This window comes from Pteropus medius, unplaced genomic scaffold, assembly GCF_902729225.1.
Source record: "Pteropus medius unplaced genomic scaffold, Ma_sr-lr_union100, whole genome shotgun sequence".
Classification (NCBI taxonomy): domain Eukaryota; kingdom Metazoa; phylum Chordata; class Mammalia; order Chiroptera; family Pteropodidae; genus Pteropus; species Pteropus medius.
The window spans coordinates 21,416,137-21,430,581 of NW_024352787.1; positions in this window are offsets into that span (position 1 = coordinate 21,416,137).

A 14,445-nucleotide genomic window follows, 5' to 3' on the forward strand; every position below is an offset into this window, starting at 1 on the left:
TGGATTCCGCATATAAGTGAAGTCATATGGTATTTATCTTTCTCTGACTTATTTCACTCAGCTTAATAACCTCTAGGTCCATCCATGTCGTTGCAAATGGTAGGATTTCATTTATTTTAATGGCTGAGTAATATTCCATTGTGTATATGAACCATAATTTCTTTATCGAATCGTCTGTTGATGGGCATTTAAATTGCTTCCATATCTTGGCTATTGTAAATTGTGCTGCCATGAATATTGGAGTGCATAGATCTTTACGAATTATTGTTTTGGTTTTCTTTGGATAAATACCCAGAAGTGCAATTGCTGGATCAAAAGGTATATCCATTTTAATTTTTTGAGAAACCTTCATACTGTTTTCCATAGCAGCTGTACCAATTTGCATTCCCACCACCAATGTACGAGGGTTCCCTTTTCTCTGCATTCTTGCCAGCACTTCTTGTTTTTTGATTTATTGATGATAGCCATTCTGACAGGTGTGAGGTGCTTTCTCATTGTGGTTTTAATTTGCATTACTTTGATGGTTAGCGACCTTGAGCATCTTTTTATATGTCTACTAGTCATCTGTATTTCCTCTTTTAAGAAGTATCTGTTCAGGTCTTCTGCCCATTTTTTAACTGGATTGTTTGTTTTTTTATGTTGTTGAGATGTATAAGTTCTTGATATATGTTAGATATTAGCCCTTTATCAGATTTATCATTAGCAAATATCTTCTCTCAAACATTCGGTTATCTTTCATTTTTTTGGTGGTTTCCTTTGCTGTACAAAAACTTTTTAGTTTGATGTAGTCCCATTTGTTTATTTTTTCTTTTGTTTCCCTTACTGAGGAGGTATATCTGAAAAGAAATTCCTGTTAGTAATATCAGAGTTTACTGCCTATGTTTTCTTCTAGAAGTTTTATGGTTTCAGGTCTCACATTTAAGTCTTTAATATATTTTGAGTCTATTCTTGTATGTGGTGTAAGAAGGTGGTCCACCTTATTTTTGCATGTATCTGTCCAGTTTTCCCAACACCAATTATTGAAGAGACTGTCCTTGCCCCATTGTATATTCTTACCTCTTTTGTCATATATTAAGTGAGCGTATAGGCGTGGATTTATTTCTGGGCTCTCTATTCTGTTCCATTGATCAATGTATGTGTTTTTATGCCAATACCATACTGTTTTGATTACTGTAGCCTTGTAGTATAGTTTGATATAAGGTAGTGTGATACCTCCAACTTTGTTTTTCTTTCTCAAGATCGCCATGGCTATTCGGTTTTTTTTTTATGGCTCCATATAAAATTTAGGATTATTTGTTCTAGCTCTCTGAAAAATGCCATTGGTATTTTGATAGGGATTGCATTGAATCTATAGATTTCTTTGGGTAATATGGCCATTTTAACGATTTTGATTCTTCTTACCCATGAACATGGTATATGCTTCCATTTATTTGTATCTTTTTCAATTTCTTTTTTCAATGACTTATAATTTTCTGAAAACAGGTCTTTTACCTTCTTGGTTAATTTGATTCCCAGGTATTTTATAGTTTTCAGTGCAATTGTAAATGAGATTGTTTTCTTAATTTCTCTTTCTGAAAGTTCATCATTGGTGTATAAAAATGCCACTGACTTCTGAATATTTATTTTGTAACCTGCTGCTTTACTGAATTCATTGATCAGTTCTAAGTTTTTTGGTGGAATCTTTAGGGTTCTCTGTATATAGTATCATGTATATCATCAGCAAATAACGAGAGTTTTACTTCTTCCTTTCCAGTTCCGATGCCTTTTATTTTTCTTTCTTGTCTTATTGCTGTGGCTAAAACTTCTGATACAGTGTTGAAGAGGAGTGGTGAAAGTAGCCACCTTTGTCTTCTTTCTGATCTTAAGGAAAATGCTTTTAGCCTTTCCCCATTGAGTATGATGTTAGCTGTATGTTTGTCACATATGGCTTTTATTATGTTGAGGTATGTTCCTTCTATTCCCACTTTGCTGAGAGTTTTTATCATAAATGGATGCTGGATTTTGTCTATTGCTTTTTCTGCATCTATTGATATGATCATATGATTTTTATCTTTCAATTCATTAATGTGGTGTGTCACATTAATTGATTTGCGGATATTGTACCAACCTTGCATCCCAGGAATAAATCTAACTTGATCATGGTGTATGATATTTTTAATGTGTTGCTGAATTCTTTTAATTGTAAGGTTAGATTGTTTATTTGAGCTTTTTCTTGTTTCTTGAAGTAAGCCTGTAATCCTATGAATTTCCCTCTTAGGACTGCTTTTGCTGTGTCCCATAAATTTTGAGTTGTTTTCATTTTTATTTTTCTCTAGGTATCTTTTGACTTCTTCCTTGATCTCATTAATAACCCATTCATTGTTTAGTAGCATGTAATTTAGCCTCCATGTGTTTGTGTTTTTTCCAGTTTTTTTCTTGTAGTTGATATCTAGTTCCATAACATTGTGACCAGAGAAGACGGTTGATATGATAGCAGTCTTAAATTTATTGAGACTTGATTTGTGTCCTAACATGTGGTCTGTCCTTGAAAATATTCCATGTGCACTTGAGAAGAGTATGTTTGTTTTTCTAAGAAATGCCAAATTGTCTTACAAAGTGTATGTACCATTTTGCATCCCCACCAACAATGAGTGAGAGTTCCTTTGTTCCATATGGTCACCAGAATTTGGTGGTTTAAGCGTTTTGGATTTTGGCCATTCTAATATGTCTTTAGGGAAGTGCAAAATCAAACAGCAGTGTGATACTACTATATCAACATCTTTTCATATGCTTATTTACCATCTCATATCTTTTTTGATGAAGTGTCCAGGTCTTTTGCCCATTTTTAAATTAGTTTTTTTCTTTTTGTTGAGATTTAAGAGTTTACTTATTTTTATAGTTGAGTAATATTTTATTGGAGATTTAAGAGTTTTAAAAAATATGTTTTAGATACAAGTCTTTTGTCAGATAATGTGTTTTGCAAATATTTTCTCCCCGTCTGTGGCTTATCTTTTCATTCTCTTAATAGTGTCTTTCACACAGCAGAGTTTTTAATCTTCATAAAGTCTAATCTATATATTTTTTCATGGATCATGCTTTTGACGTTATATCTAAAAATTCATCATGAAGCCCAGGGTCACCTAGATTTTCTCCTGTGTTATTTTTTGTAGTTTTATAGTTTTTCATTTTACATTTAGATCATTTTGAGTTAATTTTTGCAAAAGGTACAAGGTCTGTGTCTACATTCATGTTCGTTTGTTGTTTTTTGTTTTGCATATGACTATCCAGTTCTTCCAGCACCATTCGTTGAAAAAGACTCCTTCCTCCGTTCAGTTGCTTTTGCCTTTGTCAAAGATGAGTCTAATCTTCTACCAATATCATGCTCTTGATTATTGTAGCTTTGTATTATCTTGAAGTCATGTAATGTCAGTCCTCCTGCTTTGTTCTCTTTTTTGCATCTTTTTACTTTAGTATTCTTAGAATCCAGAGATACTTTTTAATAGAAATTTTTACTTTTTATTTTTAAAATATCTTTTAAAATGTATTTTTCGATTATTATACATTCAGCCTTTCGGGAGTCTGAAGTTTTGTTTGTTTCTTTGCAGTTCACTTTTTTCTCTTAATGTCACTTTATTAGTTTTTATCCTTCTCCCATTTTTTTTAAATCTCATCTCTCTCACACACACACACATCCTGCTTCCTTTGGCAACCATCAGCTTCTACGTATCTTATGTGTCTGTTTCTATTTTGTTTTGCTTATTTGTTTAGATTCCACATATAAGTGAATCATTTACTTGCTTTTCTCTGACTTATTTTACTTAGCATAACCCTCTGTCCATTCATGTTGTCACAAATAGCAAGATTTCATTCTTATTGCTGTATAATGTTCCATTATACAACATCTTCTTTATCCATTCATCTATCAATAGACATCTAGTTTGCTTCCATATCTTGCCTATTACTAGTAATGCTGCAATGAACCTAGGGATGCATATCTCTTTTCAAATTAGTGTTTTTGATTTCTTCCAGTAAATACACAGAAGTGGAATTGCCAGAACGTATGACAGCTCTGTTTTTAATTTTTTGAGGAATCTCCATACTGTTTTACATAGTGGCTATACTAATTTATAATCCCACCGACAGTGTACCAGGGTTCCCTTTTCTCTACATCCTTACCAGCACTTGTTATTTGTTGATTTATTGATGATAGCTGTTTTGACAGATGTGATATCTCATTGTGGTTTTAATTTGCATTTCCCTGCTGATTAGTGACAATGAGTATCTTTTATATGGTGTTGGCCATCTGTATGTCCTCTTGGAAAAATGTCTGTTTAGGTTCTCTGCCTATATTGAATTGTTTGTTTTTTTATGATTTTAAGTTATATGTGTTCCTTTCATATTTTGGTTAAATATTTCATATTTAACCCCTTATCAGATTTATCATTGGTGAATATCTTCTCCCATTCAGTAGGTTATCCTTTCATTTTGTTGATGGTTTCTTTCACTGTGCAAAATCTCTTTTGTTTGATGTCATCCCATTTGTTTATTTTTTCTTTTGTTTCCCTTACCCAAGAAGACCTTATCCAAAAAGATACTGCTAAGAGTAATAAAATGTTTACTGCCTCTGTTTTCTTCTAGGAATGTTATGGTTTCAGGAATGTTAAGTCTCTAATACATTTTTAGTTTATTCTTGTATGTGTTGTAAGAAGGTGGTCCAGTTTCATTTTTTTGCATGTTTTCCCAGCACTATTTATTGGATAGACTGTCTTTACCCCATTGTATATTCTTGCTCCTTTGTCATAGATTAAATGACCATATATGTGTGGGTTTATTTCTGGGTTCTTTATTCTGTTCCATTGATCTGTGTGTCTGTTTTTATGTCATTTTGAGTCATATAGCCTTGTAGTATAGTTTGATATCATCAGATAGTGTGATAATTCCAACTTTTCCCCTCAAGATTGCTTTGGCTATTCATAGTATTTCGTGGTTCCATATAAATTTCAGGATTATTTGTTGTGGTTCTGTTACTGGAGAGTAGGGATCATCTCCTGAAGTGTTGTCTAGGTTCTTGACGTCTTGAACAAAGAATTGAGCAAGACACCGAAATACAATAGAAAAGAAAAGTTTTATTAGAAAGGAAAGTACACTTCCAGAAGTGGATGCAGGCCTGAGCAAGAGAAGTGTGGCTCAAAAGGCCTGATAACAAAGACCTAAAGGTTTTTAATCCCTTTTTCCTGTGGGTAGTTACTTTGAGTGAGCTTCCTTGATTGACAACTAAGATTGACAGGACTCAGTGATTCATCCTTTTACTTTCTGCGCATGTTTGTTCCCTCAATTCAGTCTGTTATAATGATAATAATGAACTTCTGGGTATATGCATCATGTTATAATGATGGTATAATGAGGCTCAGGTGAGTTGAAGGTTATTGAGGTCTTCATTGCGCAGGTGTGAGCTTGATATACCCTTTCATTTATTCGTGTCCTCTTCGTTTTCTTCAGTATCTTAAAATATTCAGAGTACAGATCTTTCACCTCCATGATTAAATTTATTCCCAGGTATTTCTGTGATGTTGCTTGTAACTTCTTTCATTTATGGTTTTATTTCTTTGGACTTTTTTTTCTCTATGAGTTTGATTAAATTTCAGTCAATTTTTTTCTTTACCTCTTAGTTTTATTGATTTTTTTCTATTTTTTAAATTTCTATTTTGTTTATTTTCACTCTGATCTTAACTATTTCTTCTGTTTACTTTGGGTTTTGTTCTTGTTTTTCTAGTTGCATTAGATAATTAGATTGTATTTGGATTTTTCTTGTTTTTTGATATAGTACTGCATACCTCTGAATGTTCCTTTTAGAAGTGCTTTTGCTGCATCCCATAAATTTTGAAAACTTGTTTTCATTTATTTCAAAATAGTTTTTTGATTTCCTGTTTGTTTAGTAGCATGTTGTTTAGTCTACACATATTTGCTTTTTTTCCAGTTTTCTTTCTGTAGTTGATTTCTAGTTTCAGACCATTGTAGAGGGAAAGGATAGTTGATAGGATTTCAGTCGTCTTGAACTTATCGAGGCTTGTTTTGTGCCCTAATGTGTGATCAATTCTGGAGAATGTTCTATGTGCACTTGAAAAAACTGTGTTCCACAATACTATATGTGTATATATATATATATTGCCTTACTGTTAAATTGTATACCTGAAACTTACTGGATTTCGTTAACCAATGTCACCATAATAATAGATAGATAGATAGATAGATAGATAGATAGATAGATAGATAGATAGAAAAAAGAAAAAATGTGTTCTACAGTTTTTGGATGAAATGTTCTATAAATGTATTAAATTTATCTGGTCTAATGTGACATTAAGGCCATTATTTCCTTTTTGATCTATCCATTGATGTAAGTGGGGTATTATAGTTTCCTATCATTGTATTACTGTAGACTTCTCCCTTTATGTTTATTAATAATTCTATATTTAGGTGTTCCTATGTTGAGTGCATAGATATTTATGATTGTTATATCCTTGAGGATGAAAAGTAGGTTTTTTAGAAAGTAACCTAACAGGGTGATCTATTATAAGTTCCTAACTGGGCAGGTCATTGTGGTGGTCATGCCCCAGGCATATATTTTCTTTAGAAAAGATTTATCTTTACCTTAAGCAAGTCCTGTCCATTGTTTCTGTGCATCTAGGATAACACACCTTTAAAATACCCTCTTTCAGACCCCTCCTTCTAATATTTGACCACCCTTTCATGTTCCTTCTAAAGCATAAGATAGCACAGAACCTTAACTATCCTGTGATTCGATCCCCACCCTGCTTTATCCCACCTTCATGTAATCTTCCGTTAATCTCAAATGCATAAAATAAACTGCAGACTGTTAATCTCTGAAGCATTTATCTCATACTGTTGAAATCTAGCTTCCAGTTGTATCCTCAGTTTGGCTCAAATAAAAATTTTTTAAAAATTCTCTACAGGTGTGGATGTTCTTACATTGACATCCTCTTCTTGGATTTGCCTCTTTATAATTAGGTAGTATCCTTTTTGTATGTTTGTTTTAAAGTCTGTTCTGTCTTAAACAAGTATTGCTAACACATCTTTCTTTTTTTTATTTGTATGGAATAGCTTTTTCCATAACTTAACTCTCAGTCTGTATGTGTCTTTATATTTGAAGTGAATCTCTTATAAATAGCATATAGATAGGTCATGTTTTTTAATCCATTTATCCACCCTGTGTCTTTTGATTGGAGCATTTAATCCATTTACATTTAAAGTAATTATTGATAACTGTGTGCTTATTGCCATTTTGTTAATTGTTTTTTGGTTATTTTTATAGTTCTGTTCCTTTGTCTCTTGAACTTTCCCTTGTGGTTTCCTGGTTTTCTTCAGTGTTTTATTTGGGTTCCTTGCTCTATTCTTTGTATATCTTTCACAGGTTTTTGGTTTGGGCTTAGCATGAGGTTTATAAATTGTAGCAGTCTATTTTAAGCTGATGGGCATTTGTGTTCAAATATATTCTATAAAGAATACATTCTTACTTCCCCTTTTATGATTTATTGTATTGATGTCATGTTTTAGATCTTTTTGTCATATATCTCCTACATACCTAATGTAGTTTGTGTTGAGTTTGATACTTTTTTCTTTTGACCTTCACAGATAGTTTTTTTTTATTTAATGAAATTTTTTTAATTTATTTTTTTATGGTGACATTGGTTAATGAAATCCAATAAGTTTCAGCTGTACCCTTTAACAGTAAGGCATATATATATATTCATATTGTGCGTTCACCTCCCATAGTTAGATCTCTTTTTGTGACAACATATTTTACCCCTTTTACCCTATCTACTTTTCCCCTCCCCGCTACCTCCTACTCTCCGGTAACTACTAGTCTATTGTACATGTCCATGAGTCTCCGTTTGTCCTGTTCATTTGTTACATTTAGGTTTATATCCCACATATAAGTGATATCATGTGATTTTCAACTTTTTCTGTCTGGCTTATTTCACTTAGCATGATTATCTCGAGGTCATTTCATGTTGTCGCAAATGGCAGTATTTCATCTCTTCTTCTGGCTGAGTAACATTCCATTGTACATATGTGCCACAGCTTCTTTAGCCAATCATCTATCATAGGGCACTTCAGTCACTTCCATGTTCTGGCCACTGTGAATAATGCTGCTATGAACATCAGTGTGCAAATATCTTTTTGGATATGGGTTTTTAAGTCGTTGGGGTAATTACCCAGTAGAAGGATTGCTGGATCATATCGTAGATCAATTCCTAGTTTCTTGAGGAACCTCCATACTGTTTTCCAAAGTGGCTGTACCAATTTGCAGTCCCACCAGCAGTGTATGAGGGTTCCTTTTTCTCTGTATCCTCTCCAACATTTGTTATTACTTGTCCTGTTGATTATAGCCATTCTAACAGGTGTGAGATTGTATCTCATTGTGGTTTTGATTTGCATTTCCCTAATAATTAGCAATGTTGAGGATCTTTCCATATGTTTGGCAGCTATTTGTATTACTTCTTGGAGAACTGTCTGTTCAGGTCCTTTGCCCATTTTTTGACTGGATTGTTTGCTTTCTTGTTGTATGAGTTGTATGAGTTCTTTATACATTTTGGATATTAGGCCCTTAGTGGAGGCATTGCTTGCAAATACATTTTCTCATTTGGATGGTTGTCTCTTTACCTTGTTGACGGTTTCTTTAGCTGAAGAAAAGCTTTTTAGTTTGATGTAGCCCCATTCATTTATTTTAGCTTTTACTTCCTTTGCCTTTGAGGTCAAATTCATAAAATCCTCTTTAAGTCCAAGATCCTTGAGTTTAGTCCCTATGTTTTTTTTTTTCCTATACATTTTATTGTTTCAGGTCTTATATTCAGGTCCTTAATCCATTTTGAGTAAATTTTGGTGTATGACGATAGACAATAGTCTAGTTTCATTCTTTTGCAGGTGACTTTCCAGTTTTCCCAGCACCATTTATTGAAGAGGTTTTTCTTTCTTCACTGTATGTTTTTGGCTTTTTTGTCAAAAATTATTTGCCCATATAAATATGGGTTTACTTCTGAACTCTCAGTTCTGTTCCACTGGTCCGTATTTTGCTGCCAATATCATGCTGTTTTGATTACTGTTGCTTTGTAGTGGCGGGCAGAGTGATGCCTCCAGCCTCATTCTTTTTTCTCAGGATGGCTTTGGCAAATTGGGTTCTTTTGTGCTTCTATACAAATCTGATGACTTTTTGTTCTGTTTTTCAAAAAATGCCAATGGGATTTTGATGGGGATTGCATTAAATCTGTATAATGCTTTAGGTAATATGGTCATTTTAAATATGTTGATTCTTCCAGTCCAAGAACACAGAATACCTTTCCATTTCTTTATATCTTCTTCGATTTCTTTTAATAAGGTCTTGTAGTTTTTATTACATAGGTCCTTCACATGTTTTGTTAGATTTATTCCTAGATATTATTTTTGTTGCAATTGCAAAAGGAATTATTTTTTTTAACTTCTTTTTCTGACACTTCGTTGTTAGAGTATAGAAACAATATGGATTTTTGAACGTTGATTTTGTATCCAGAACTTTACTGTATTTGCTTATTGTTTCTAGTAGTGTTCTTGTGGAGTCTTTAGGATTTTCTATATAGAGAATCATGTCATCTGCAAATAGTGACAGTTTGACTTTGTCATTTCCTATTTGGATGCTTTTTGTTTCTTTCTCTTGCCTGATTGCACTCACTAGGACCTCCAATGTTATATTGAATAACAGTGGTGATAGTGGACAGCCTTGCCCTGTTCCTGATCTTAGAGGAAAGATTTTTAGTTTTTCATCATTAAGTATAATGTTGGCTGAGGGTTTGTCATATATGGTCTTTATCATGTTAAGGCGCTTTCCTTCTATACCGATTTTGTGAAGTGTTTCGATCATAAATGGATGCTGTATCTTGTCGAAGGCTTTTTCTGCATGTATTGATATGGTATAATTCTTATTTTTTAATTTGTTTATGTAGTGTATCACAGTAATTGATTAGCATATGTTGAACCATCTCTGTGTCCCTAGGATGAAGCCCACTAGATCATGGTATATAATCTTTGTAATATATTGCTGCATTCGGTTCACTAGTGTCTTATTTTGGATTTTTGCATCTGCGTTCATGAGAGAGATCTCATGAACTGAGAGATATCGGTCTGTGGTTTTCTTTTTTTGTGTTATCTTTACTAGGTTTTGGTATCAGGATAATATTAGTCTCATAATATGAGTTAGGAAATATTGCCACCTCTTCATTTTTTTGGAAGAGTTCGAGGAGAATAGGTATTAAATCTTCCTTGAATGTTTGGTAGAATTCACTTGGCGAAGCCATTTGGTCCTGGACTTTTACTTTTTGGTAGGTTTTCGATGATTGTTTCAATTTCCATACTGCTGATCGGTCTATTTAGATTTTCCAGTTCTTGATTCAGTCTAGGAAGGTTATTCAGTTTGGTCCTTTTCTTCTAGGTTATTCAGTTTGGTGTTATATACTTTTTCATAATATTCTTACATGTTCCTCTGTATTTTTGAGGTGTTCTTTGTAATTTCTCTTCTTTCATCCTTGATTTTGTTTGTTTGTGCCCTTTCTCTTTTTTCTTTAGTGAGTCTAGCAGGGGTTTGTTAATTTTACTAGCCTTCTCAAAGAACCAGCTCTTTGTTTCATTTTTCTATTGTTTTTTGTTGTTGTTGTTTTGTCTTCAATTCCATTTATTTCTGCTCTAATTTTGATTACTTCTTTCCTTCTGCTGACTTTAGGCTTCATTTGTTCTTCCTTTCCTAGTTTTTTAAGATGAAGCGTTCATTTATTTATTTGGGCTTATTCTTGTTTTTGGAGGTAGGCCTGTAATGATATGATCTTTCCTCTTATGACCACTTTTGCCGTGTACCAAAAGTTTTGACATGTTATACTATCATTATCATTTGTGTCTGTGTATCTCTTTATCTCCTTTTATTTCTTCTCTGACACAGTTATTCTTCAATAGCATGTTGTTTAATCTCCATGTATTTGTGATTCTTCTCACTTTCTTTTCACAGTTGATCTCTAGTTTCTAAGCATTATGATCAGAGAATCTGGCTGGTACTATTTCAACCCTCTTAGATTTGTTGAAGCTATCTCTGTGCCCCAGTATGTGGTCCCTTCTTGCAAATGTTCCATGTGCACTAGAGAAGAATATGTAAGCGGCCGTTTTGCGATGAAAGGCTATGTAAAATAAATGTCAATTATGTCCATTTGGTCTAATGTATCAATTAAGGATCTTATTTCCTTATTGATTTTCTCTTTGGATGATCTGTCCATATTTGACAGTGGTTATGTATATAGGCCCCCTACTATGATCGTCTTTTGGTCTTTTTCTCTCTTTAGTTCTGCTAGTAATTGCTTTACATATTTCTGGGCTCCCTTATTGGGAAAAGAGATATTAATAAGTGTTATGTCTTCTTGGTGCATGATTCCCTTTATCATTATGAAGTGTCCCTTAATATCTTTCTTTACCTTTTTTATTTTGAAATCTGTTTCATCTGATATTAGTACCACTACTCCCACTTTTCTCTGAATGCCATTTGCTTGAAATCTCATTTTCCACCCTTTCACTTTGACTCTAAATTTGTCTTTGGAACTGAGATGTGTCTCCTGGAGGCAGCATATGGTTGAGTTTGTTTTTTGATCCATTCTGCAACTCTGCACCTTTTTATTTGTGAGTTCAATCCATTTACATTTAGGGTGGTTATTGAAATATGAGGTCTTCTTATAGCCATTTTATCTTTTGCTTTCAGTTAGCTTGGTGTTTCCATTGCTTCCTTGTTTATGTGTTTCTGTTTTCTTCATTGTAGTTGGCTTTTGTGGGTTTTACCTCTGGTTTTTCTTGTTTTATGTTATATACTTCAGTTCTGAATCTTTGGCTTGTGGTTACCATTACAAATATATAAAAGATGTGTGTGTGTGTGTGTGTGTGTGTGTGTGTGTGTGTGTGTGTGTGTATACATATATGTATATGTATATGTGTGTGTGTATATATACACACATATATATATACAGTTGTTCATTTTCTCATATGCCTTATCTCCATTCCCCTTTGTGAATTTGGATCTTTGAATCCTCCCCTTTTCATTCATTGTCATCTCAATCTGACTCTATGTATGCTGAACATTCATTAATATCTTGTTATAGCAAATCTTTTCTTATTGTTTAAGCTCTCAAGGCCCTGTTCTTACTAAGTGTTGCACTCCTCTGTTTCTATCTGCTTGCTAGTTACCTTACTCCTAATTACATATTTTTTTTTTCATTTTGTTTTAGGTAAGTGTGCTGACCCCTTTCAGTATTTCCTGTAATGCATGCCTCATAGTGGAGAATTCCCTCAATTTTTGTATGTCTAGAAAGGTCTTTATTTTGCCTTCATATCTAAAGGAGAGCTTTGCTGGATACATTATTCTTGGCTGGTAGTTCTTTTTATTAATAGTTTGAACATTTGATTCCACTCCTTTCTTGCTTATAAGATTTGTGCTGAGAAGTCTGACGATAAACTAATGGATTTTCTTTTATAGGTTACTGTGTTCTTTTCCCTGGTTGCCCTGAGAATTCTTTCTTTTTTGTTGATTTTTGATAACTTTAATACAATATGACTTGGTGAAGGCCTTTTTGGGTTGAGATAATTGGATATACTGTTAACTTCTTGAATTCCAAGCTCCAGCTCATTCCTTAGATTTGGGAAATTCTCATCAACTGTTTGTCTGAAAATGCTTTCTAGTCCCTGCTCCTTTTCCTCTCTTTTGAGAATGCCCATTATTCTTATGTTTCCTCTCCTGATGGTATCAGGTAGTTCTTGTATTTCTCTTTTATTGTTTTTTATTCTTTGGTTTCTCTCTTCTTCCTTCTGATTTATTTCTAGATTTCAGTCTTCGATATTACTGATCTTTTCCTCCATTTGGTTGACTCTATTTCCCACGTTTGCTATTTCATTTTTCAACTCTTGCAGTGTTTTTGGTTTTTTAATCTCCAGGAGGTCTATTTTTTTCTTTAGAGGGCTTCAATCTCCTTGCTAAAATCTCATTCTGCTTATCTAGCTGTTTTTTCAATTCTTGAAATTATTGATATGATTCGTTTCTGAATTTTTTCAGAAGTACCATCCTGAATTCTCTGTCATTGAAGTTGCATATTTCTATGTCTTTAAGCGTATTTTCTGGTGATTTTTCTCTTTCTTTCTGAGATGCCTTGTCACTTTGGTTTTTCATGGTGTGTAATGGACTATTTCTCTGCCTGGGAATTAATGGAAATATATTCTGCTTTTCTCTCAGAAAGATGATTTATTATATAAAGGTCTCTCTTTAGCCTGTTACAATGAAGGCACTTTTCTTTTGGTTTCCAGTAGGTGGCCTCTAAGCATGTTGGATTTTTGCATTATATAACGCATTAATAATGTCTTTTTTCCCTATATATGTGTAATCATTCTTGCTACACTCAGTCTCAGTTCCTGTCAGTGTTAGTGACAGTTTTGGTAGCATTTGTCAGGTCCCCTGGGGCTCTTAGGTGTTCTGTGTTGGAGGATCTAGGGAGAGGGGCCCTCTGCGTTGGGGGAAGCGGGTTGCGGCTCACCCGCGGTTTTGCAACCGCGGCTGGTAAAAATCAACTTTTGTTTTTCTGCCATCCCCACTTCTCTGCTTTCTGCCATGATGACTGGGCCCTGCTGCCGGCCGCATGGAGCTCACAGGCTCTCTCATGCAGGGCTGTTTAAGGAATTTGTTGCACCTTCTCCCCTCCCCGCCTCTTCCTTCTGGGAGCTCTAGCTGCGAGAGGCAGCTTCTTTGTTTGTTCCAGTCCACCACCTGACACCTAGTATTCTGACCTGAGGTAGCTCATATGTGCATATCTCATACTCAGATTTGGGTGTTTTTTGTTGAGGTTTAGATGTTCAGCTTATTGTTGTTTCAAGGGTAGAGATTTGGGGATGTCTCTCACTCCTCTATGTTTCTCCAAATCCCTAGTTTTGAAATTTCTGAATTGCTGTATTAAATATTTGTCTTTACCCGTGAGATTTTTTTCCTTTCTTATAGTCTTATTTCTGGTTCAGACATTTCCTTTTCTGCTTAAGGAAGACCCCTTAACATTTCTTATAAAGCTGTCTTAATGGTGATGAATTCCTTTAGTTTTTGCTGGTCTGGAAGACTGTTTATCTCTCCTTCGATTCTTAATGATAACCTTGGTGGGTAAATTATGATAGATTTTAGCTTTCTTTCTTTTAGCACTTTAAAGATTTCCCAACACTCCCTTCTGTGCTGTTGATAGCTGATAGCCTTATTGGGTTTCCTTTGTATGTATTTTGTTGTTTTCACCTTGTGTCTTTCAAGATTGTCTCTTTATCTTTTGCCATTTTAAATACAGTACTTGTTGGTGTGGGTTTCTTTGGATTCATCATCTTTGGAATTCCTCTGTGTTTTCTGGACCTGGATGTGTGTTTCCT